The following is a 26542-nucleotide window of genomic DNA, read 5'->3' as shown; positions in this document are numbered from 1 at the left end:
CTTATCTCCCTCAGTCGATCCATTCATTATCTATCTATCCCTCCATTAATCAAATTGTGACAGTCCCTGGTATGTGCCAGGTATAAGGCTGAATACTACAATGAACCAACCAGGCCCATTTCCCAAACTTGTGGAGCTGGTAGGCTGTAGCACCAGCCTCTGCTTTCCTTCACATCTGATGAATCCCTGTCTCTTAACCAATTTTCCCCTCTTGCAGGAAAAGTACAGTGCTTAGGACAGAGGGTTTCGGACCACTCAGCTTGAATGGGAAAGGTTAGGGTAAGGGTTGGGGTTTCATGCTGCTCTATCCTGAGAGCCCCTGCTCTAAATGACCCCATCCCGCCAAACACATCTGGTTCTCATGTCTTCCAAGAATACATTTTGCTTAGATGGATCGGAACTAAGATCCCTATTTAATAAAAATTAAGGAGCTTTGTCAGAAATTGACATACTGGGAGAAACTCATCCAAAACCAAAACAGAAAAATGGATCCAGGTCTACCTGGCAGTTTCAGGTAACTCCCCCTATGACTTAGTAAAAATCAGACAGGACCGTAATTAAGGATTTCCCTTAAGTCGTGTATTTATTCTGCTTGCTAATTATTAGCATTTATTTTCCTGGGTTAAGCACATAGTCAATGTTGGTTGAGAACTTTCATCAAGCAATTGCCCACATTCCTGAGCAAAATCTCCCAGTGCTGTCTGTCTACCCTCCTTTTTCACCAACCGATGGTCTGCTGCATGGACCCACCTACAGGGCACCCATGTTACCTGCTGGTGGCATGCAGAAGAAGCGTTCTTTGATGAGCATTTAAATGTTCATTTAGACCTCATTGGAACTAACTTAGCAAAGACTCAGGATAAACAGAAAGAAACGTTTTCCCCTTCAGACTGTCTGAAGTTGATTTTTCAAACTGTGATTTTGAAAAAATGAAATAAATGGAAAATAATAATGCTTACCGAACTTAAGCCACATGGCTTGCTCTGAGTGCGACTCAGTGTGTTGTGTCTTCTGAATGGCTCGAACATAGGAAGCAGCCTAGGAAGAATGTGTATCTGTGGTGGGGGGAGTACGTGTTCAGCAGAATCCAATTCACGTGAATCAAAAGGGGGCATCCATAGCAGCTAAGGAGTACCATGCCATGAGAAGGGGGTGGTGTGTCCGCTCTGCTTGGCAGCGCACTACTGCGCCCTGACCTTTTTGGATTAGTTATGAGTCATTTAAAGATTTCAGTTTGAGTAAGCAAGACAGCTCTGGGTGGATAAGCTGGACAAGTGATGGAGAAGGGGTGTGTCTTCACTGGAATTAGGATATGGTGCAGCAGGAAAAGGACACGATGTCCCTGCACAAGACTAAGATGTCTTTTTCTGAGATCCCCTGAGCTTTTATTCGTTGAACATATTTGCTGAGCCCTTCTGTGTACTAGGTGGCAGGGACATCGAAATAAAAAGCTCAGTCCTGCTGGCAAGAAGCTGACTGATGGGAGAGGCAGCTGAGTGTTCAGCCACTCAGTATGATGGCTGCCCTTGGGATTTGGCATTGGACATCCTGGGTTCATGCTCAGTGAGGTGGGACAGGCCAGAGCAGGCCACTTGGTAACCATTCGACGGGTCACTGGGTGTTTGTTTCAGGGAGGGTTCTCATCGTGAAAGACCACTGGCTCCCAGAGTGGAAGCCAGGCCAGGCTTCTGTGAGTAGGGGTGTAGGTACATGCCCCTGCTCACCTGGGCTAGGTAGCCACAGTGAGCGTTTCTGTGGGCCCAGTGTCTGCCACGGCAGACCACTCTTCACTCTGGCACTTGGCTTTCTTTCAGTGTCTCACCAGGTGACTCTACTGGGTCCCACTAAAATGACCACTTGTGCCTGTTTTGTGATCTCTAACTTTTGGTCTTCTTTACATCTGCTTTGGAGAACTCCAACTGCCTCCTTGTGTTGAAGAATAAACATGTTGCCCTAACATTGTGTTATTTGATCATTACTGGTTACCAGTGAGTTGGAAAACTGGTCGTGAAGCATACTTTAGGAAACTGGAAGAAAAAGGTCAGTACTCAAGAAAATGACGCAGCTTTTTAAAAATCGTGATTTAGTCCGTGTTAATCAGCTGGTTTGCATGATGGGTCCTAGACAAAGAGACGGGGCGATAAGCCCTGGAAAGGGGGCTTGTTTTCTCTCTTTTGCTTCCTATCAAGGATTTCGCTATAGCTTACAGTCGTTGCCAGAAAAACCAGAAGCCATCTGCTTTTAGGGATTGAGGTGCTGCTATTCACCACATTTAAAAACTGTGAAAAGTGATGGCTGGCACGGTGGCTCCCACCTGTAATCTCAGCACTTTGGGAGGCTGAGGCGGGAGATTCACTTGAGGCCAGAAGTTCGAAACCAGCCTGAGCAACATAGTGAGGCCTCGTTGCACGGCTGGGTCACATGTGCCTGTAGTCTCAGCTACTTGGGAGACAGATGGGAAGGATCCCTGGAGTCCAGAGGGTCATGACTGCAGTGAGCTATGGTCTTGCCACTGTACTTGTCTGGGCAACAGAGTGAGACCCTGTCTCAAAAATAAAAATAATAAAAACGGTGACAAGCGCGACCTACAGAAAGAGATTTGCTGGACTGGTGGTAGGTGATGGCAGCGGTGAGACTTGAATTTGGATCTCTTGCCTTTCTCTTTATTGAATGCGCTCTCCCTCTCTCGTGCCTCTGCTTTATCACTTTAGGAGCTGCAGAGGTAAACACACTCCTTCCAACTTGTACTTTTGTATTAAGGACTTTAATTTCCTCTCTGAACAGGGAAAGCTTTGTCACACTAAAGTTTGACTGTGAGGGTCTCTATTTCCAGTTGTCTGCGTGTTCCCCTTCTTTCTGGGGAAGGCTGGCCGGGCATGGTGGGGCTGAGGGTTCGGGGTGCTGATAAGGAGAAATTCGGGAAAAGGTGGCAGGGGGCTCCCAGGACTGCACGTAAAAATTAATTACAGAAAAGAAATACATCATTAATGTCAGCTCTCACAATAGGTCCCAGTGTGACTATTATGTGAAATTAATTACTCCCTACTTCATTTTTTTAATCACCTTCTCTGTACTATGAAAATAGTCCTAATTACCGACATCAGTTGTTTTAAGTCATTAAGGACGATCATTTTACATGTCAGTGTACTCGTTCCGTCCTGTTTATTTGGATTTAAATATAGCAGCCCTTGCCCTCTGTGGGGTAATTTTCCCGCGCAGCGGCGTGTTTGGTAAAACTAAGTAAGGTTGTAAGATCAAGGTCTCAAGAAAATAAGACATCGGAGTAAAATAAAATAAAATTCATTCATTTTGTTATTGAAAGGCCACTGCTTCTGTGAGGAAGCCTGCCCAAGTTTCTGCAGTCGAGATCCTTTCTTCAATCCATTTTCTGGACACTGTGCTTCAGTCCTGGGAATTGAAAGGGAGGAAAATGAGTGGAACTCAGAGCGTATAGAGTAGTAGGAGAGACGGGCATTAAGTGGATGATCACCTAAATCAGTGTAGCATGTCACCTCATGATGGGAGTTTTTGGTCCAGTCTAGGAGACAGGGATGGCCTTTCTGAGGAAGTGGCTGGATTTAAACAGACCTGGATCGGGGGCGAAGGGGTTGGAAATCTGAGATACCAGGCGAGCAAGGAGCGCTCCCCAGCACTGAAGGACACCTTGAGCAGAGAAGATGTACCTTGAGGGGCAGTTAGAGTTATAGATGGAACCAGATTACCAAGGGCCTGATTCTGCCTTTAGCATTTTGCCCAAAGTGCAGTGGGAAAGAGGTGAAGACTGGCTGGTTGGTTTTAACTCTATTCTGAATCATTTCAAACTTAGAGAAAAGTTGCAAGAATAGTACAACCAGCTTTACACCCTGTTAACACTTGATCCTGGTTGCCGGTAAATTGCACATATGAGGCCTAAGGACACTTTCCTGTGTATGTATCCGTGGTACAATCATCAAAAGAAGGCAGTTAACACCGATACAGTATTTCCTTCTAATCCTTCACATTTCGCAGATTGTCCCAGTAATGTCCCCAATGGGTCCATGGTCACATGTTGCAGTCAGTTGTCTTGGGGCTCTCAGTCTCTGCCATCTGAGACAGTCCGTGTAAGTCTTCACTTGTTTTTCATGACCTAGACAGTTTGGAAGATTACAGGTCATTTACTTTATAGAATGACCCTCAGTTGCGGTTTGTCTGATGTCTTCTAATGATTTGATTCAGATTATGTATTTTTGGCAGGAATATCACAGAGTGATGCAACATATCAGAAGAACATGCTGTTGATTAGTCCATTACTGATGATGTTACCTTTGATCACTCGATTAAGGCAGTGTCTGCCAGGTTTCTTCACTGAGTTACTTTTTCTTTTTTAACTAATGAGTATGTTGTGGGAGATATTTTGAGACTGTGTAAATATACTTTTGCTCATCAAGTATGCACCCACTAGTTTCAGTGTCCATTGATGCCTCTTGCTTGAAACATCATTATTATGATGGATGCCAAATGGTAAGTTTCTAAATCCATCCTCCCGTTTACATCTAGTAGTTGGCAGCCTCCTTGGAGGAGGAGCTTTTCTCTTTTTTATTTTCTTTTCCTTCCCGTTCCTCATTCTTTCCTTTATCAGTATGGATCTGTGTGTTTCTTTTATTCTGCAGCTTATAATTACAGTTTTGATGCTCAGATTGTTCCAGATTTGGCCAGGGAGAGCTCTTTTGAGCTGGCTTTTAACGTGTCCCAGTCATTCTTTGAGCTCTTCTAACTTTCCAGGCTCGTCCTGTCCTTTCTCTGCTTTAGCCCTGGAATCAACCTCATTCCCTTTAGGGAAGAGTGGTATACTGAAATGGTCCGAGTTGGGCAGTGGCCTGATCTGATTGGCATTTCTAAAGTATTGCTGTGTCTTCCCTTGAAGAGTGTATCGAAGGAAGAGGCACAAACTGAATCAGAGAGGCCACTTGCAAAACTCTGTGGCTTGGGCTAGACAGTGGCAGTGCCGATGGAAAATGGGATGGATTTAAGGTGGCTTTTAAAGCTAGAACTGACAGAGTTATGATGGGTGGAGGAGATGGGAGGGGGAGAGTGTCCTTTCCTGAGATAAGAAACACAGGAGAGGGGAGGAGCTGGTTTGGGCAGGGAAGATCAGAAGTTTCAGTCTGGGCCTGTACAACTTGAGAGTTCTATGTCAGCCAAGCAGTCATGTGGGGGGCTGGTGGGCCCTGGAGTCTAAAACTCAGGAGAGAGGCCATGGCTGGAGATGCATTTCTGAGAGCAGTGAGATTCGACTACATGCTTGAGGGCCTCTTCCACAAGTGTTGAATCAGGCCTTCCTGGATAGAAGAGAGTGTCCTTCAACTCGTATTCTGCCTTGTTTTCTTTTTGCAATGCTTGGCAAATGCTTGGCATTTTCACAACAGATTTAAAAGCCTTGGGGCTCATTTTCTGAGCCTGGCCCTTGATTTGCTTATCACGAATTGTAAACAGGTTACTTCTCTGTGCCATCCCATGACTGCCTAACCCCATTAAGCTGAGGAAGATGTCAATAGTAATTGCCACATCTTCTTGTGTGATTGGATCTGTATTGAACTATGTGGGCATCAAGAAGAAAAAGAATGTGTGTGTATATATATATGTGTATAGATAGTTCTTCAAGTGTTTGCTGTCAAATCATACGTTGTCTCAAAATTAAGGTCAACAAGGGGTTATTAAAAGCATAAGGTAGATAAAGAATCCATGATAAGGAGACTGTAATCATGGCACTCCCACAACCCATTGGATAAGTAAAAGGAAAAGATGAGAAGAATATGGTTCAAACAAGGAAGACCAGAGTCAGAACTGCTGCCAGTAGACGGATGCATAGTTCACGGACACATAGTGGTTCTGTCACCCAAGACTTGCTTCTCAGACAGACCGTAGGAAAAGGATCTGGCTTTCAAATAGTAGGTTTAGTCATCTCAGTAGATGTGGATGTTATTTGTTTTGGCATTTTTGGTAATGTTTCTTGAGGGTTTTTTTGTTTTTTATTTTTGCCTCTAAATCAGAAACAGCTGATGTTCATGGGGTTGTTTTTAACTTCTGCTTTTGTCTGAACAGCTAAGTCGGATGCTTTCACCGCCTCTTGATTTAATTTTATTTTAACTCGAGGGCTGGTGTTATCTGTGGCTTGGCAACTTGGCAGGCCACGGTCGGGGCTGGAGGTGTGGGTTCTGGTGAGGTAGCAGAGGACTCAAGGGTCACTTCCAGAGCTTCCCTTATCATAATCTTCTTGAATCATCTGTAGACTAGAAGAGGTTTCCAGGTTTGCCCAGATTGTCCACACTTACCATAGGCACACTTTTCCAGCAAGTCAGCACATTGCTCTTCCTTTTCCACAACACCTGAAACACGTATCAGGTCTGACTTTTGCATGCTATGAGCTTGGCTTGAAGTTCCACAGGGGAAGGTGTAGAAAGTGCTCAGCTTCCTCTAAAGGAGCTCTTCACCCATGTACATCTTCCATGAAATATCCTCCCCAGACTAGAACTGCAACTGTTGGGTATGCATGTGACTCTCTTCTTACCCTGCCTTTTATCAGCATTAATGACAGGTACTTGTAGAGCAGTTAGTGAAGTGATGGTGTTCAGTCATGAAAGAGTAAGCCCCGCCTTGTGGCAGGGTGGTGTTCTCTCCAATGAGGAAGGATATGTGTTCTCTTCTCCATCAGGAACCACAGCCCATGCAGTGCGATCATGGCAGCCACTCATCTGTTTGTTTAATCTGATGCCTCTGCAAGACTATTGTGAAACAGCACCCCCCAGAAATGAAGGAGAGAGCAGAAGGGGCTACTGGCCTACAGCTAGTAGCACTGAACAGTGACCATTTATCTTGAGTACTGGAGTGCCACGCACAGGTGTAGTATTCGACGTCAGCCATGCTGGTTCCATTCAAGCAGAAGGGGGCCACAGCAGTCAGACTCTGCTCCTTTTTCCTCACTTTGATGGTTGGTTGGTTGGTTTGACAGGGGCCCCATGCAGTTACCCATGAGCCCTTTCCTCCGTTACTGACTGTGTCTCAGAGAAGGAAATTCCCGCAGGTAGAAAGACATGAGTATCACTGGCTGTGCCACCCAGGGCCTACACATCTGCACCCATGCTCGGCGGGGGAAGGGGTGGTGGTGTTGCCTTTTTCAACATATTAGCAGGATGTGAAACCCAGCATGAGCTTCTGACAGGGAATTATATCTAATGGGTCAGAATGGCATGTGAACGACTCTGAATACCTTTTTCATCTTTCCTCCTACTAGCCTAAACACAGGAATGGGGAATTACAAATGCTAAAGAGTTGTATCTTTAAATACAGCTGGACCATTTTCACACAATGGTGAAGACATGTTTTTTGCACAAATATTTTATATCTTTGCCTTTTTGACCATTCTTATTTTAGTCTCTTCCATCTGTGAGCTCTAATGTATACATGTATATAATTCATCCAGCACTCCTTGAATTCCATTTTGTAGTGTGGTTATTGCTCTTGCTCTCGTGTTCATTCTCTCTCAGTGTGAGTGTGTGTGTGTGTGTGTGTGTGTGTGTGTGTGTGTGTGTGTGTGTGTATGCCTCTCTCTCTCTCTTGTGTGTGTCTCTGTGTGTCTGTCTCTCTGTCTTTCTTGGACAGTGTCCTCCATGAATGCAAGCTTTGGACCTAAAGCATACTTCTATTTGTCATATTGCTGAATCTAAGTCAAATACAACTCAGCATTTAAGTATTGCCTAAAATGAATGAATGAAACATTTCTACCTCGTTGAGACTGGTCTAGCTGTGAAAGTGCTGTGCTGAGATGTCCTGAAGATGGGGTGTATAGTACACTACAGCTATCAGTAGCCAGATGCTTGGTAGGAATTTGGTTGACTTAGATTATTAAGAATTAGTATCCTATTTCTTTGGAAGTTATAAGTAGTTCAGAGCCCATGTGGGATACCTCTTATCTTTTCTGGCTTGTTGGTTTGTATGTTGATTGTGGTTATTGCTTTAGTTGTTTATCAAATTACCTTAAATTCTAGACCCAATAGTCCATCAAGATAATATCTTAGGAATATATTTAAATTGATCCTGAATTTCCTTAATGTTATCCAAAATAGTGTGATATAGTAAGATTTGGGGTATAAGTAAAAACTCCATAACATGTAATGGTGGTGAGTTCAGACTTAGGTTCCCATAAGATCAGCCAACAACTGCCTGGAATAAATAACTTTATGAGAACCCTGTTCTGGGACACATGTGTGAAGTGTCAGGCTTTGAAACTATGGAGCCATTTCTGAGGCACAAAGAAAACAGCCTTGAAAAATGGTTGCCAAGTCTCTTATGTTGATCGTACATCTATGTAACCAAAATAAGGGACACAACACTCTCTTGGTCTTTAAAGTGTCTACTAAGTGTTTCAGGTGAGAGCCAGGGTTTTAAACCAAGGATTTGTGATGAAAATATAGAGTAGCAGTTCCCAGACTTACTGATTTCAAGATTCCTTTACATTCTTCAAAATTATTTAGAATCCCAAAGAATTTCTGTTTATGTGGGCTTTATCTATGGGTGTTTACCATCCTAGAAACTAAAACTGAGAACACTTAAAGATGTTTATCAATTCACTTTAAAATAATAATAATAAAGTAAATTTCATTTTAACACAAAAATAGCTATATTTCTCAAAACAGTATAGTGAGAAGAGTGTCATTGTTTAATTTTTGCAAATTTCTTCACTGTCTGCCTTTATCAAAGACAGATAGCAGATGTCAGTATCTTCTGGGAAATTTCACTGTACATTTGTGAGAAAATGAGATTGAGAAAGACAGATAATGTCTTAGTATTATTATGAAAATAGTTTTGACTTGGCAGTTCCCCTGAAAAGGTCATGAGCTCCTAAGAGGTCACCAGACCACACTTTGAAGACTGCTAATAGAGAGTAATTCACTGAACTAAGATTCTCTTGGACATAAGAACCCTGACTCAAATACGAATCTGTTCTCTGTGCCAAGACATTTGGAGTGTGTGGGAGGAAGCATGTTGTACCTCCCGCCTGAGCCAATGTGATCCTTTGGACAGATGTTCAGCCTTCCCTCTGTACTGGGAATGCAGCCTGGACTTCTGTCTGCTAGGGCGATGCTGAGGCCCTACTTACCTGCTTTGTGTTCTTAGGCTATTACTACCCACCTGCTGATGTCCTTTGGCCAACTCACACAATTCACCTGGTTCCCTGCCCGGTGACTACTGACATGTGGTACTTTGTAGGACACCTTTTTCCAAGTCATGTAACCTAGTCACACCAGTCATCACAATGACTTCTAATTGAAATAAGAAGGTGAGCTCTCGAACATCCCAAACACTACTATAAAACCCAAACTTCTGAGCCCAGTTAAGAGAAGAACTTGGGAAAGGGGTAATTCCAAGTGCAGCTACTGACTGGATCTCCAACCCATATGCAATAAGTCATGCTTCCATTTGACTTAGAAACTGAAGGTGTCTATCCAGGAAGGATAACCGCTGACTTTAGGAGCAAGGACACTCCTGTTTGGACCAGACTCTCTTAAGTTCTGGAAGGCCACACCTAGAGCAGTGCTTCAGATGGTACTCTAGCTGTCTACAGCTAAAATTTTTAATAATCCTAGGGGCTGGCCTAGACTCTGGCCCCATACCTGCTTATTCCTGCCTCTTAGTTGATGTTGACACCAGCCTGAGACCCAGCCCTCAGCCTGACAGCCCAGAGTGACTCTCCACTCCCTCGTGAGTGTTCATTCTTAGCTCTTCACTTTCAGAATGGACATTTGCTCTCTGCAATGCCTGGTGCTGGTCCTTGCTATTTGACCCCATACTCTGCTGGACCTTCATGGTGCCTCAGTGAGAGCTGAAAGACTGGAACTGGAGTGAACAGTGTGACAGAGGCATTGAGGCCAGAGAGGGAGGGAAGAGAACAGTTGATCAGTGCAAAGGATTCCTATCCATCTTCTACTTTTCTTCTCAGATACTCCTGACACAGTTTGTCAAGAGCAGACTACTCATGAGTCACTTGTTTACTGTGTGATTTCATTCATTCCCCTCCCTGTAAGAAAAATACTAGCGAAGTAGAGTTGAGTTCATTCTTCTTTTATCTACCCTCTTTCTGCTTTTTCCAGCAGGTTTTGTTCCCATTAGCAGGTCCAGATATGTTTGTCATGGCATCACTTTATTTGTCCAGTGGTGTCAGATAGAGTTTACCCAGCATGTGGAGACAGGAAAGCAACACAGATACTGAATGCTTTCTTTCTGAAATATCGTGTCTTAACCTGAATGTGGGATGATTAGATTACTCACTTGCCAAGCAGAATATACATCACAAAAATATTCAGAATTATTATAGTGCCACAAGGAAAGGCAAGAGAATATCTAGTAGTAGTATAGCATCTTCATTCATGTATTCATCCAGTCATTCAGAAATATTTATTGAGTGCTGGTATGTGCCAGACGTTGATACATTTGTGAACAAAACAAAGATCTTTGCTCTCCTTGTACTGATGTTCTAGCCAGTAACAAATCAACATTCTTCCAAACTGTTGGGTGAAATGAATCTTTTTTGTAGACTTAATGATCATTTTGGATGTTGTAGTTTCTGTACTATTTATTATTTGCTGTTTTGTTTTGCTATTACTACCCACCTGCTGTCCTTTGGCCAACTCACACAATTCACCTGGTTCCCTGCCCGGTGACTACTGACATGTGGCACTTTGTAGGACACCTAGTTTGTTTGTTTTTTTCCTCAGTTCAGGTTGTTGAGTCCAGGGAGTATGAGTAGGGAAAACAATGCTTATTTTTTTTGGTATCATAAAGCATGCCAATCAAAAGGCAATTATTTAATTAATTTATTTTGAAGCCAGTGTAAGATCTGGTTACCCAGTTGAATTCAACTAGTTGAATTTGAAATGGGTGCTCCAAATCTCCTGTCAGGAGGACTGAAAAATAGTTTATTCTGACCTAAGGAAGCACTTCTAAATGGTTAATATTTGTGTCATGTGCTTGAAAAGAATGTTTATTCTCCCTTTTTTTGATACAATATTCTGTATTTGTCCATTAGATCTATGCTGTTCAATTTTATTTATTCCAATTGTTGTGTTGCCTGATATATTAGTTTTGAGATGATATATGTCAGAAATTTCTGATTATAATAGAGCCATCACTTTTTCCTTGAGGTTTGAATGTATATTTTTGCCTTATGTATTTTAAGGCTAAATTACTAAGTGCATACATGTTTAGGATTATTTTCTCTTCCTAGTGAATTGACACTTTCACCTTTGTTTTGTGACCCTTTCTTATCTCTAAGTTAGGCCTATAAGCTCATAAGATCTGCTTATTGAGTTAAAGTCTATCTGATATTAATATAGGAACAGCAGATTTATTTTGTTAGTATTTACCAAGTGTTTAATTTTTCTCCTTTTACTTTCATGTTTTCTGCCCTTACATTTAGGAATTGTTACTGATGAACAATTTTTTATGGATTTTTGCAAATACTGTCTAATGACACCTTTAAAATGGAAAGATTAGTTCATACATTACTCAAGTACTTTATTTCTAATCATTTTATATTATAGTTGGTATTTGTCCTTCTTTTTCTGCCTTTTTTCTTTTTTTTCCTTCCTTGTATTCTATTTTTCTTCATTACAGTTTTTCCTCTACTAATTGGATCTTATACTTTTGATGCCTCTTATTTTAATGATTATCCTAGTATTTTAATATGCATACTTAACAAAGTTAATATTAATAATTTTTTACAAATTATACAAAGTCCTTAGAATGTCCATATTATTTACATGCTGTTGTTATTCAGTGTTATTTTTTATAAAGCATAATGTCTTTTTCCTCTTTTTTTTTTTTTCCCCTTGTCTCTCAGAACTCCCATCTGGGATAATTTTCCTTTGTTTCTTGAAAGATATTTTGGTAGGGTATACAGATCTAGGATGATGGGCATGTTCTCTCAGCACATTAAAGTTATTATTTTCCTGTTGTTTGTGTCCACTGTTGCTCTTGCAAAGCCTGCTGCCAGTCCAGATGCTGTTCCCTTTTAGATTATCAATGTTTTCTCTGTCTGGCTGCATTTAAGGTCAACTCTTTGTCTTTGGTCGTCTGAGTCTGCAATTTCATGATGATTGTCTCTAGGAGTAGATACACTTTTGTTTATTTTGCTTGGGCTCGTTAGGTTTTCAGAATCTAAAAATTGGTGAGTCCCATAAATTTTTGAAAATTTTCTTTTGGATATTTTCTATCCCCATTTTCTCTAACATCTCATACTCGAACTTCAGTTTCATGTGTCCTAAATCACTGTCTGTTAGAGATCATTCTGTCCTGTGCCTCTTCCCTTTTATATTTTTATTTTGTCTCTCTGTTCTACAGTCTGGATAATTGCTTCAGCTCTGTCTTAAACTTTAGTAATTCTCACTCTACCTGTGTCTTCATTTTAACCAGTCTATTGAGCTTTTAAAAATTAATTCATTATATTCTTATTCTAGGACTTCATATTTTCTTTTTCAAAATTTCAAAATCACTTGTTCTTATTTTTATTTATTTTTTCATTCCAAGAATCATTTATTTCTTTTGTCCTTGCCAGACATTTCCCAGGTCTTACTCACCAGAAATTAACATAGCTGCTTCATTTCTCCTCCCTGACAACCCTCATCTGCTGAAAGAGCTTTAAGGGCACACTGCCGATGAAAACGCAGAGCGAATGTGCCACATCCTGTACTTGTTTCACCACTACCTGTTCTGGCAGGACCCCATTCAGATTTCAGGGCTCCCTTGTTTGAAAGTGGTCTTCACAAAAGCCCACGTTTTAAAGCTATTTGGAGGAGCACAGAGAACAGAGAGTTGAAGCGTGACGACAGCCTTCCAGAAGTTGAAAAGGGTAGTACCTGCCCTTACCAGGGTTAGTTTTTGTGTGGCGCATGCCACAAAGTAAGCAAGAATATATAAGACCAATATTTACACAAAAGGGGAGAATCCAGAAACACGACAAAAAGCTGCTCTAACCAGTGCTCCAGAAAAAGCCACCCTCAGAGAAACAGCCCATTAAACATTGCCAGGTAGGCAGTAGATACAGAAAAAGAAATTTTCTTTCCAGCTCCAGAGAAATATCTACATCTGGTGTCGAAGACTCAGGATATAAAGAGGATAGAACTCCATATGCAAAATAGGATAGAAGAACAATATTCTCAGGAAATTTCGAGACAGAGCTTGTCTAAAGAGAAAGATGAGGACTTAGCAGGTGTAGACTCACAAGTGAGGTAAAGTCCAGAAGAAAAGGAATGTGCACCTTGGTCTCCAGTCTTAGTGGCATTACCAGGGGCTCCAGGAAACTGAGTAAAAACATCTGGGGCAATATGGTACTTTTCAATATTTGAAACCGAGGAAGCAAAAGTAAGTTACAGAGTCAAAAGGGGGCCAATGAAACCTCAGGCCCCAGGAAGTTGGGAGCCGTATTTATTGTGGCTTCTACTTTTTCTCTCCAACCATTTCAATGCCTGGGTCACATTATCCCTGAGGCTGCTTTTCGATCTGTGGGTCTAGTCACTGCTACCTGGTACAAACAAAGCATTTCCGGGTGTAACCAGTATAGAAAGCTTCTAGCTTTCTCATCCTAAGTCTACTTCCTTTCTTTCAATCCTAAAACCACACGGGGAGGACACGCAGCCTCCATAAATTTTGTTTCCCAAGAAGACATGGTAACTTTTTATATGAATGACAACAGTTCTAGCTTCTAGGTTTATTATATCACAAATACAAAACAGTACATCAGTCATGGTTTTAAAAATTAGTTTGGAATGGTTTTATGAGCTAGATGGTGGAGCAGCTACTAAATCCATGAAGCTTTCAAGAACATTCTACGCCCCAGGAAGGAAAAGGATGACCAAACAAGTTTCTTGTACAGAGCAGGAGTGGCCCGTAGTTGGCCTTAAGAGGGAGCTCTTTGGGCAAGATAAGAGAAAAACAAGAGGACTCCAGGGAGGAACAGCAGGAAAACCTACTTAAAGGGACGAGGGAATGAAAGTGAACAAGAAGTGAAGACAGTGAAATCTACACAGGAGGAAGAAGCTGAGAAAGTCATGGCCTCACGCCAGCAGCGGAAAGAAAGTTCCCTCAGCCCCTCCACTCCATCTTTCCGCACAGGTCCTGTGACAAAGCATCCTATCCGCTCTTCTAGCAGCACCTGAGCACTGCCTGCCTATTTCTTTGCTCGTTTAGGGTTAGCCTTTGGGGGCTTTACTTTCTGGAGCGCGGGCACTGGCTCCTGCTGTGGTTCCTTGCAGGAGCTTGACACTCCCAGGTCCTGAGTCCTCCTCTGATCCTTGCCTGCTGTAAGACTCAGCTCTGCCTCAGAAGGCTCCATGCTAGGCCGCTGCTGTCTTCACAGGGGCCTTTGGCTCTGGTGCTGCTGCTCCGCCTTTCTTCTGCTGCTGCTGCTTCATCTTCCTCACCTTTTGAATGCTTTTGGTGGTTGCAGGGTTTACAACGAACCAGTCCTCAGCATGGAGAGAACTGATGTGACACTTGACACCACTCTCTGACCCAAATTCTTTCTGGCATAGAAGACACTTGGATTTTCCAGCCGCAAAATTTCCCAATAGACAAGAGCCCAGGTGAGCTTTAAGGCCAGATACACTACTGTAGACAGCCTCATAATCCTGGTTAGGTCACCGAATGGGATGGTACTTCTTGATATCTAACTTCCATTTGTGTAGTACTTCCTGGCTGCAGGTAGGCAGCCCAGGGCGGGTATATTTTAACTTCCGGTCATCAGGCACCGGGTCCTGAGGCACCTTCCTCTTAGGCCACTCCTTGGCCAGCTCCGCAGAGGCCAGTTCCTGCAGGTGATACGCAGCTATCTTGGCAGACCATCTCTTAACTCGGTCCCCACTCTTTGGCGCCAGGCTCATCTTCAAGTGCTCTGCCTGTCCTGACTCTGGAAAGAAGATAGGCCCGTGCTCTGACCTCAGGTGATATGCAAGTCCAGCCTTCGATGCGTATGGTCTCGCAATTTGTGAGCAACTCTCACGCACGCACCTGAGCTTACCCAGTCTCTTCAGAACTGTTCGGAGCTGCTCCCTCTCACTAAGTTCATCAACCTCATCTCCGGCTTTCAAGATGGGCAAACTGTTATGATTTGGCGAGACGTGGTACCTCATCCCTGCCAGTGAACGAAGCTGTTTCCCACTGTGGTGACAAACATTTCCTGTTTGCAGTTTTCCATGTGTTTCTTCAGACCCCCTGTGGCCTTTCTCCCCGCTGCCTGGCAGGTAGGGCAGGAGACACCGCCTTTATCCAGGATTTTCTAAACACCTCTGCTCCTCCAAACTGCCTGCCACATAAACCAGTGGCTCCTTTCAAGTACGACGAGCATGGGCTTGGGACCGGGCTGCGTTTTAGGCTGTTGCTTCCTCCCAGAAAGCTTATGCTGCTCCTGAGGAAATTCTCCACAGTCTTCATCTTCTTCCTGCCTGGGTTTCCTTTTCCCTTTGGCTGATACTCCACCTGACCCTTCAACATGAGAAGCCGCAGCCAGCTTGATCCTTTTCATCTTCATCCAGTAGGGAGATTTTCGGAAGGATGTTGGGAAATCACTGACTGCTTCACATGAAGAGGCGGACGAGGAGCCACTTAAGGAGTCATCGTGTGGGATAGTGCGCCGGAAGCAATTGTCCTTTATGCTGGGAGCCTGGAAGACATCATGCCTGTTCCATGCCGGGCAGTCCCACCCGAGGGCTGCGGCTGGCTGAATGCAGCCCTGGTCTTATTTTTTAAAAATAATTTCGTGTTCTCTGCTTTTGTTTTCAAGCTGCATGTTTATGTCTTTAAACATATCAAACATCTTGTAATTTATGTATGATCCTTTCGATATGTGAAATCATCATAAATCTGCTCTCTGTTGTTTCTGCTGGGTCTTGGTCAGAGTGTCCTTTTCTCTTGTATATTTTATGAATTTTACTGGCTTATATTCTTTAGAACTTCATCTGTGAGAATTTTTTGGAGCCTGGGTTAAAGTTACTTTCCTCTAAAGAGAATCTGTGTTTTGTTCTACTACGTACCTGAGTGCTGCCAACCTGAAACCACTTGAAACTCTCTCTTAAGGATTTTCAAACCACACAGTGGGAATTTGGGCCTGAAACCCGTGTGAAGGTCAATTTGGGGTTGTGACTATTTGGGAGAGACTGTTTTTCTCCTTGGCATTGAAAAAGGCAAGTTCCCTTCCTGTCCCTTCTATGTGGGCAGGTTTGCTTCTCATTCCACTTACACCAAACATAGCCTTCCTTTGAGATCTGAGCTTTACATAAGGGTCTCCTATTAGACTCCCCACCAAGGACAAGCTTCATCTCTTGTCTTCTGTCTCACCCACACAGCCATCATTTCAAAGGGTAAGGTCACCAGGGTTTGCCTCCAGAGAAAAATGCTCACTAGAGCCTTCTTACTCTCGGGACCCCTATTTCTACTTTGTGTTTGGTCCGTGCAGACTCCTGACCTTCTTATCATTTCAGCAGTTACTCAGATGTTTTCTGGTCCTTGTTTCTTCATTTTTAGATGACTTTAGCAGGGGGCTGTCCAGGGTATCTGGAAGCAGACCCCCATTCAGTTAATAAATGTTCTGTATTATCATGGCCAAGGGGCTCAATCTTATTGAATGGATTGAGCCTTATTAAATCTTATTGAGACTTTAACTCTTCTGTTTAGTTCTTCAACTCAAGGATGGCATAGAGAGGTCCTTTCTTCTTACATGTCCTTTGTAGTTCAACATGCACCCCCAATCAGCACTGTAGCATGAGGGGACCATGTGGATAACAAAGGTATTCTCGTGGCAACTATTAATGCTTCAGACCCTTCCAGGTGATGGATGATTCCTTTGTGAAGCTGTGTGGCCTCTAGTGGCACCTTGGACTTTGGAAGAGAGACAGGTCCTTTATCATTCTGACCTGAAATCAAGGACTCTTGGCTTTCCTGTTAATGTTGTTCTGACAGCCTTCTCCCAGGTGTGGCTGGGTGTCCCGTCACTCTAACCCTGAACAGCCTGTTGCCTTCTCTGCCACACCAGGAGTTGGCGAACTACCACCTATAGGCCACATCTTGCTCACAGCCTGTCTTTGTAAATAAAGTTTTATCGGAACACACCCATTCATATTGCCTTTGGCTGTTTTCTCACTACAATGACCCACAGAACTGAAAATATTTGCTATCTGTGTCTTTACAGGAAAAGCTTTTCGGCCATTCCCTGAGACCCTGCACTGGGCTGCTCACCTCTCCCTAGCTCTTCCATGGCACATCCTGTATCCAGGCTTTCCCCTCCTCATTAACCACCCTTGTAAACCTCCCCAGCTCCAGGCTTGCTCCTCTGAAAACTCCCTCCTGTTCTCAGCCTGCTCAGGACTCGCCCTTTGAAAAACTAGAAATGCATCTCTGCCTGTTAAGAGACATTTAGTGGCTTGCCCTTGGAAACCCTCACTTCATTTAGTTAGACAATTAAAGTCTCCACTCCATCAGGAAACTTCCTCCACTCTACGGTAGGTCTTCAGTTGCAGACTCTTTGGGGAAGGCCGCTGTCTTGCCTCCGTCCATGTACACATTCACTCCAAATACACATGTCAAGCAGCAGACACAGTCTTGGAAATACAACCACCACCACCAACACGGAACACGATTTTTCAGTAACGTTAAATAGTATGTAATGGCACCAGAGCAGTTCTCCTTTTAAAACAGTAGCTTGAGCGGTGAATAATGAATTCGTACTGGAAACATTCACCAGTAAGTGTGTCTGTTTTGTATAAGAGGCTGATCAGTCTACTTTCTGTGGCTGATAGAGCACAGGCTGTGGAGGGCCTTGTGGTCAGGTGTGTGCACTGTGGAGTCAGACTGCTTAGGTGGGAATCCTGCTGTGTACTGACTGACTGGTGATCACGGGCAGGTCACTTGATCTCACTGTGCCTCAGTTCCTCGACTGGTTAGAGGAGTCATAGGGTTACTGACATGCAATGAGACCAAATATTTTAAGATTGAGGTAGTGAACTGAGTATCACATGTTCTCACTCATAAGCGGGCTTTGAACAATTATCGTAATACTGTAAGAAAAGGATTGGCAGTAGTGGGATATTGCCGGAGGGGGTCAGGGAAGTGGGATTGGCAGTAGTGGGAATCTGCCCGGGGAAGGGGGGGGGCACACTTCATCAACAAGGGGACCTGCATAATGAACATTTGTGTACCTAACCCTGAATTGTACCCCATATCTTTAAAATAAAAAAAATTAAAATTAAATAAAATTTTTAAAAGATTGAGGTAGTGTATACCCCGCTTACCCTGATCTGATCATGACCCATTGTATGCCTGTATCAAAACATCATATAAACTCCATACGTAGTTACTATGATTACGTATCTATAATAATGAAAAATAAGAAATTTAAAAAATATTTTAAGTACCTGGTGCCTGGACCTAGGAAGCCTTCAAATGTTAGCCATCATCATCATGTATTATTTAATCTGACTTTGTGTGTCCTCATCTGTAAAATGGAAATTACAATCACTTTTATTTTATTTGAGGAGTAGCTGTGATGCATTTAAAGCACCAAGCCGGGCTCGGTGGCTCAGCCTGTCATCCCGTGCCTTTGGGAGGCTGAGGTGAGTGGATTGCCTGAGCCCACAGGTTCGAGACCCGCCTGGGCAGGCGAGACCTCATCTCTACAATAAATCAAAAAATCAGCCGGGCGTGGTAGCGCATGCCTGTAATTCCGGCTACTTGGAAGACTGAGGTGGAAGGATCGCCAGAGCCCTGCAGGTGGAGGCTGCAGTGGCCGGGAGCGGCCACTGCACTCCAGTCTGGGAGACAGAGTGAGACTCCAACTCAAAAAAAAAAAAAAACACCAAAGCGGGACACTCTAGGAGTCAAATAAATTGTAAGTAGATGCTGTTTTCTGGGGTTCTATTAGTATTGGTTCTCTGCCTTCCTGTTTTTTCTGAGGCTATTCAGAAATTTCTTTTTCAACAGAAATGGGGTTTCTACATCTAGAACCTTGCAGCTATCCTCATCCTTAGTGTGGTGGACCTTAAGTGACTTCTTACTGCCTTGTTCCATAGCAATAGTTCTCTTGTCTGCTAGCTCTCCTTGCCAAAACTCAGCCTCCACGTTCAGCCATCCCTGATCCTGCCCTGCGCTTACCACCTAGTGCTTCAGTGGCATCCCATGATGACTCTGTCTACTGGAGCAGGGACTGTTGTCATCCATCTGCATCTCTATTACTCTGTGACTAACAGACTATGTTCTGATAAGTACTAAAGACATATTGGTTCAGTGCATGAAAAAAAACGAACCAATGCTCGTTAAGATCTCTGAGAACGCACAACGGAGATACTTGTCTTAAGAAATTTGTAATATGGGCTATGCGTGGGGACTCATGCCCGCACTCCCAGCACTTTGGGAGGCTGAGGCAAGAGGATTTCCTGAACCCAGGAGTTCGAGACCAGCCTAGACAACATGGCAGGACCTATAATAAATAATCTCTATAATAAATCAAAAACTTAGGGCGTGGTGGCACATGCCCATAGTCTCAGCTACTTGGAAGGTTAAGGCGGAAGGATCGCCAGAGCCCAACAAGTTGAGACTGTGGTAGCCACTGCACTCCAGTCTGGGTGACAGAATGAGACTCTCACTTAAAAAAAAAAAAGAAAGAAGGAAACTTGCAATATGGTTCATTTTCTCGATGCAACAATATTAAATCTCGCAAGAGTACTATATAAACATATCCCTTTTTAAACATCTCCAGATTTCAATGATTTGGAACTATGCACACAAAGTAACGCCCAAAACACGTATGCCAACTCAACCGTATATGTCATGCTCGAAACCTCTGTGTTTTCTCCCATACTTTACATTTTGTTCAAATGCCATTCCATTTTATTCTGCTGTCTGTATGACTGTTTTGTAGCTCTGATATTGTAAAGTGTTAAACTTTATAACAAAGTAGTAGGTTTTGCATGTGAATGAGTTAGGATTGCCCCATAAACAGGGCTTCTGGACCTACATGGTGGGTGGGGCGTGTAAGCTCGGCAATCCCAATCACTCCCTCATCTAAGTGAGACACCTGCTTGTTTCTTCCCCATTGTAACTGTCTGTAGCTTAAAGGGCTTCAGGAACCTGAAAAATGGAAGGGCCTTCTGGAGGCCTTATTTCAGCCTGCAGTTTTTAAAATATAATTATTTTATTTGACTTTAAACATTGAGGTACCAATGAGGATTAGGTACATACGTGGTCATCATACACGTAAAGTGTGGTTACCCTTACTGATGCTATGTGCCCCCCTCCCCTGGCAGTGTCCCACAATTGCCAATCCCTTTCTTATAGTTTTATGACAAATGTTCAGGATCCACTTATGAGTGAGTACGTGTGGTACTCTGTTCTTTGTTTCTGTGATAAATCACTGAGTATCGTAGACTCTCATCTCATCCAGGTTGCGGCAAAGCTCATAATTTTATTTTTCTTTATGGCTGCATAATAGACCATCATGTAAATGTGCCACATTTTCTTTCGATGGGCAGCACGGTTGGTTCCATCTTTTTGCTATTGTGAATAATGCTGCGATAAACATGCGCGTGTAGGTATCTTTATTATAGAGTGATTTGAGTTCCTCCGGGTATATTCCCAGAAGGAAGTTTGCTGGGTTGTATGGAAGGTCGATTTTTAGATTTTTTTAGAAATCACCACACTGATTTCCACAGAGGCTGTACTAGCTGACACTCCCACCAACAGTGTAGAAGTGTTCCCTTTTCCCCACATCCTCTACAGCATCTGCTGTTTTTTGAGTTATTGATGATGGTCATCCTGACTGGAGTTAGGTGGTATCTCAGTGTGGTTTTAATTTGCACTTCTTTGATGACTAGTGAGGCTGAGCATTTTTTTAATGTATCTGTTGTCAGCCTGCTGTTTTAAATGTATGATCAACTCTTGATTGTTGGGCAAGGAAGCGTAAGGGACCGAGATCCACAAGAATGGAGTGCAACAAAGATTGACTGTGTTTGATTTTGCCAGATCCTGATCACCTCACATTCGCTTACACACACAGTGGAGGCATGGTCTCTCTCTCTCACCCAAGAAACTGGGCATTCTTGTATGGCAGTTACCCATTTAAAAGATAAAAATAATGGAAAAACATCAGTTTTCTCACAGCCCTGCAGAATACAGTCAATGAGGTAGAGAATACCCAGAACTCTGGGGCTCCTCCCCCCAGAAAAAAAAATCCTGCCTTAGAATTTGGGGTGCTTTGATGCCAGGTTCCATGCCGAGTACCTGAGGGGATGGGTGGGCCCTCGTGACCATGTAGTGGGCTTCCTGCTCGACCATTTGGCTATCAAGTTTGTACTTATTGAAAATGAGTATGAAATCCAAGACACGTTGGCCAGTTGATCGTTTGTCATTTTTAGAATGGAAAGCTTTTAGAGTGGTAAATATATATACAGTGGATACTATTCTGCCTTTAAAAGGAAGGAAATTCTGACATGTGCTACACCTGGATCAACCTTGAAGACCTTCTGCTGAGCAAAATAAGTGGGTCACAAAAAGGCAAACATTGCATGGCTCCACTTATATGAGGTACTTAGAGTGGTCAAACTCGTAGACAAAGAAGGCAGAAATGTGGTTTGCCAGAGGTCAGGGGAAGCAGGGAATGAGGAGTTAGTGTTTAATGAGTTCAATTTCTGTTTGGGAGGATAAGAAGGTTCTGGAGATGGGATGGGGCTGATGGCTGCAGAACAGTGTGAATGTACTTAATGCCACTGACCTGTGCACTCACCGGGGGTTAAAGTGGTAAATTTAATGTGATGCATGTTTTTCCACACTTCAAAAGATAAAATAACATGAAGCTTAAGCACTCACACACGACGCTTAGAGGATCCTAGAGTTTTAAGCATGAAACCTCACTACTTGGCTTCTCAAGGGCGACGGACACGGGGCAGCTTTGCACAGCTGGCTCCGACCTGGCGTGGCTCCTGGACGTGCAGCTTGTCGAGGCTTGAAGGGCGCGGGCAGGGCTGCCTTCTGTTAGTTTTATAGACCGAAGCCCATTCACTTTGGCATTTTTAAACAAAGATTTGAAGTTTCTGGAATTTGCCAGCCAGCCTGGTCTCGAGGCCCAGATTAAGCAGCGTGCACTTTTTTCCTTAAAGACAGAACAATGACAGGCGGCATGAAAGCTCTCCCAGGGCTATTTTTCTCTTGAAGTAACAAAAGGGAAGACGGATGAGGAAAAAACACCCACATGGAATCAAATACCGCAGAAAGCAAACTTCAAGCCACATGATATTAGCACAGAAGGGAACTGGGAGGATGGGTTAAAACCGTGTGAAGTGCACGGAGTTCTGGAGGGAGGGCTCTTCTGCTATTTTTAGCCTCAGAAATGCTATAAATCCTGTTATCCCATTACACTCCAGTGGATCAAATTATTTGCTTTTCTCTACCTTTACCACTCTAATTTTTTTGTTTGAGTGAATGAGAGCAGGCCTGCCTCAGAGGCAGCTGACATCAGATGGAGAGACCTATTTAGAGGTACACAGGGCCTTCCTGTTCTGCTTCTCCCTTTTCCCACATCTGGTACTTGTTGTGACACCTTGGACCTGCAGATGGACTTAGTACCTTTCTCCAGGGTAAGCAGGGGATTTGCAGCTCCCGAATATCGTTTTGTGGGACCAGAATGCATTGCGTGGAGAGATGCAGCGATGGCCCGGTCTCCGTTGCCTGCCACTCTTGTGACTTGTTCAGTCGACTTCCCACGTTTGCTAAGAGGCTTTCAGTAGAACACACAGTCAGGTATCCGCCGCCTCCTTTCAGACCCTGCCTTCGCTGTACGTCAGAATCTCCAGCCGCTCCAGGGGCTCAGGAATCTGTATTTTAGTTGCTACCCAAGTCATGCTGCTGCCCAGCTGGATGTGGGGACCATGGCCTCAATCAGTGCTTCCCCAGCAGCAATGACTCAGAAGGAGCTTAGATGTGGGCCTGGTATATGGCTGGTGGGGAGGGGAGTCCTTCAGATCCCACTGCTTGTTTCTGTTGGCGGGAGGGGTATGTATGCTGTAGTGGCTTTGGGCTACCCCCTCTTTGACCATTTCACCAGTCTGGAAAACATAGCAAAACAGGTCCCAGAGCCATCTATGCTGAGCTCCTAAGGAAGGCAGAGCGCGCGCCCTGTCTCTTTCCTCAGACTTGAAGTGGTGGTCACCTGCCTCAGGTGCTCAAACCTCAAGAAGCACTGTGAGGTGCAGGAACTGCAGCCACCAGGAGAGGGAGGTGACTCTCAGGGACCCGAGAAAGGACGGAAAAATGATGGAAAGCTGGTAGAAGGACTAAAGAGGTTTGCTATGCCTCAGGGTACCTGACTCAGGGACCAAAGTCACCCTCTTGGGAGCCCCTTCCCCGCGTGGTACAGGTCTTATAGTGATGTTCAGTTTATTCTGCTGAGGCACATGGGGAAGTGTAAGAGCCACATGGAAACTGGTCCCCTCCAAAATGGTCGAAATAAAGAGAACTTTCTGGAATCGTTGGCTTGAGAAGAATTGTTTTCCTCTACAGTTGGGCCACATAAGGACTGGCCAAACAAGCCCCAGCCTCCCTTCTTCTCCTCTGGTGGGCTCACAGCCCCGAGGGTTTTCATGGGGGACTTTCTCATTTGAGAGCATCCTGTATCATAACACCCATTTTATATAACTTCATGTGCATTTTCTGATATTTTTGCATTCTCTGGTTGTTGTTCCAACCTTTAGTGGTAGAGTGACTAGGACATGACTCCTGACCCATCCAGCTCTTCCTGGGGTGCCTTTTTAGAAAACCCCATCGTTTTGCTAAAGTGCAGCTGCTAATCTTCAACCAATGAATCCTTTTTATTTTATTGCTTGTACTGTCTTATAAGAATACCAGCAACCTTATCTTGTATAATGAAAGGGACCTGGTAAAACAAAATTGTCAGATAGTAAACATGCCTGAAGAAGTACTAGATGGAAAGTGCTAGGAACGCTTCCAGTCTGAGGACTTCAGAATCTGTTAAATTTGTGTGGTATAGCTAAGACCAGAATGCCATTTTTTGTAGTCTCTCTAGACTCCGCCTTGATTGCAAAAAGTGCTGATGAGTCAGAGTTGCCCAATGTCCATGGAAGGTTCTTTGGCAGCAACCGAGACAAGCTGCCTGTGACAGAGGATAGCCTCCAGGGACCGGGTCAGTGCGTGTGGCCGTGCAAGGGTCAGTGGCCGCCTGGCTCCAGTCACTGGGAGGCTAGGTGGAAGGCAGAAAAATCTAGAGGACGGTTTTGGAAGCTCAGGGAGGAGCCAGGAGCTCAGGAGGCAGCATTTTCTGATGTCTCTACCAGTCTCCTGACTGTCACCCACAACAAGAGGGGGCACGCTTTGGAAACAGTTGAGGACTTGGAAAGCCAGCAGTTCATTTTTCCAGCATCGGGCAAGGACAAGAGAAGGATCTACAGTGACAAGCTGGAGGAGAATAGCTCCCTCTATAAAACTGAAGTGAAAAGAAAAAGGCACAGAGAGATTTGGCTACTCCGTTTGTTCTTCAAAAGGAGCACCTGGTTTCAGCCATCTGCTAAAATGACCCTGTGTAGTATATTAGGCTCAGTAAAAAAATATACGCCTTTGGCTATCGGCCAACAGAATCAAGGTAACTGCAAGAAAAGTTGTCTAATTTTGTTGGTATGGATTTTGTAGCTGCCGATACAAGCTGTAAGGGGAGGGATGTTTACTTGTAGATATTCATCCAAGTTCAAATAATATAACCTGGGTTTTAAATGTCCACTGAATTTTTTAAAAGGTACTGTAAATTATTTAAAAGAAAATGCCTTCTACATATTTTCATGAAGGTGGTTTAGAAAATAGATCTGAGGCGCATGTTGGTAGACAGGAGTTATTTGCTTCATTGATAGTATTTATTTTTCCAAAATAAATTTTATTGTGTACATTTGAGGTTTGCAGCATGATACTATGAAATACACATAGATGGTAAAATGGTTACTTTGGTGATGCAAATGAACATATTCATCATCTCATATACTTTTTTTGTGGCAAGAACAGCTGAAAATCTGTTTAACAAAAATCCCGAATGCAGTACAAGTTTATGAACTGTAATCCACATGTTGTACATGATATCTCTAGACTTGCAATCCCACATATCTGCTACGTTATATCCTTTGAACTATATCTCTCCATTTTCTCTCCCCCTTCCCTCATCTCACCATCCCACCCCAGTAACCCAGTTTTCCTCTGTTTTGGGTTTTTAATTTTTTTTAAGGCTCCACATATAAGTGAGATTATGCAATATTTTTCTTTGCTGCATATGGCTTATTTTGCTTAGCATAATGTCTTCCAGGTCCATCCATGTCGTGGGAAATGGAAATAGCAGGATCTCCTTTTTTTTCTTTTTTTAACAGCTGAATAATATTCCATTGTATGTGGATGGACCACATTTTCTATATTCATTCATCTATCCATAGACACTTAAGCTGTTTCTGTATCTTGGCTATGTGAACAATGCTGCAATGAACCTGAGAGTGCAGACATCTCTGTGAGGCAGTGAGTTAGTCTCCTTTGGGTGTTACCCAGAAAAGGCATTGCTGGGTCATGTGGTAGTTCATTGATAATACGCGAATGTTCTTTTTTTCCCCCCTTTTAAACTCTATGGGCATAATTTTTGGGGGGGAAAAGTCATGACATCTTCAATATTTTAACTTGTAAGAATGACATGCAATAATTAAATGTAAGAATTAATAACTGCGTGAGACTTGAGTGTGGAGAGATGGTGCTGAGTGCAGGGCACAGTTGTGTGTTCATCCTTTATTCTGGTTCTCTAAAACAATAGAGATAGCCATTCAAAGGCACCTGACTGCAAATCCCAGGCCATGATTATGCCCTTGGAATCAGCTTCCTGGTCCTCTCTTCTTTCCCCATGAAGTTTTTAATGTTTTAAATGTTTTAAATGGAAAATAACAAGTGTTGGCAAGCATATAGAAAAATTGAAACACTCACACGTGCTGGTGGGAATGTAAACTGGTGCAGCCACTGTGAAAAACAGTTTGGTGGTTTCACAAATAGTTAAAACATAGAATTACCATGTGACCCAGCAGTTTCACTCCTTGGTCTGTACCCGAGAGAAATGAAAACATATGTCTACACAGAAACTTAGACACCAATGTTCATAGCATTGTTACCCACAGCAACCAAATGGTAGAGGCAACCCAAGTGTTCATCAATGGGTGAATGACTAAATTGTGGAACAACATATACATAGAATGGAATATTATTCAGTCTTAAAAAGGAAGGAAATTCTGAAACATACTCCAATGTGGAGGGACCCTGAAAACATTATGCTAAATCGGATCCAAAAACGGATCTCAAAAATCATCCACCATGACCAAGTAGGGTTCATCCCCAGGATGCAAATGTCATTAAACACATCAACACATGATTATCTCATTAGATGCAGAAAAAGCTTTTGATAAAATCCAGCATCCCTTCTTGATAAAAACCCTCAAACACCTGA

At 43.3% G+C, this 26542-nt stretch overlaps 1 protein-coding gene and 1 pseudogene across 1 annotated transcript in view; one reads left to right on the top strand and one right to left on the bottom strand.

Annotated features, from left to right (window-relative positions):
- Positions 1 to 26542, top strand: part of NPAS2 (neuronal PAS domain protein 2) — a 174516-nt gene that overhangs the window by 31225 nt on the left and 116749 nt on the right. The gene's annotated exons all lie outside the window — the stretch shown is intronic.
- On the bottom strand, positions 14201 to 15678 carry LOC103273976 (annotated as a pseudogene).

Source organism: Carlito syrichta, unplaced genomic scaffold (assembly GCF_000164805.1).
Source record: "Carlito syrichta isolate Samal-C Ts95f unplaced genomic scaffold, Tarsius_syrichta-2.0.1 Scaffold314328, whole genome shotgun sequence".
Classification (NCBI taxonomy): Eukaryota; Metazoa; Chordata; class Mammalia; order Primates; family Tarsiidae; genus Carlito; species Carlito syrichta.
Note: the sequence above shows the minus strand (reverse complement) of the source record. Positions and strands in the feature narration are given on the sequence as shown.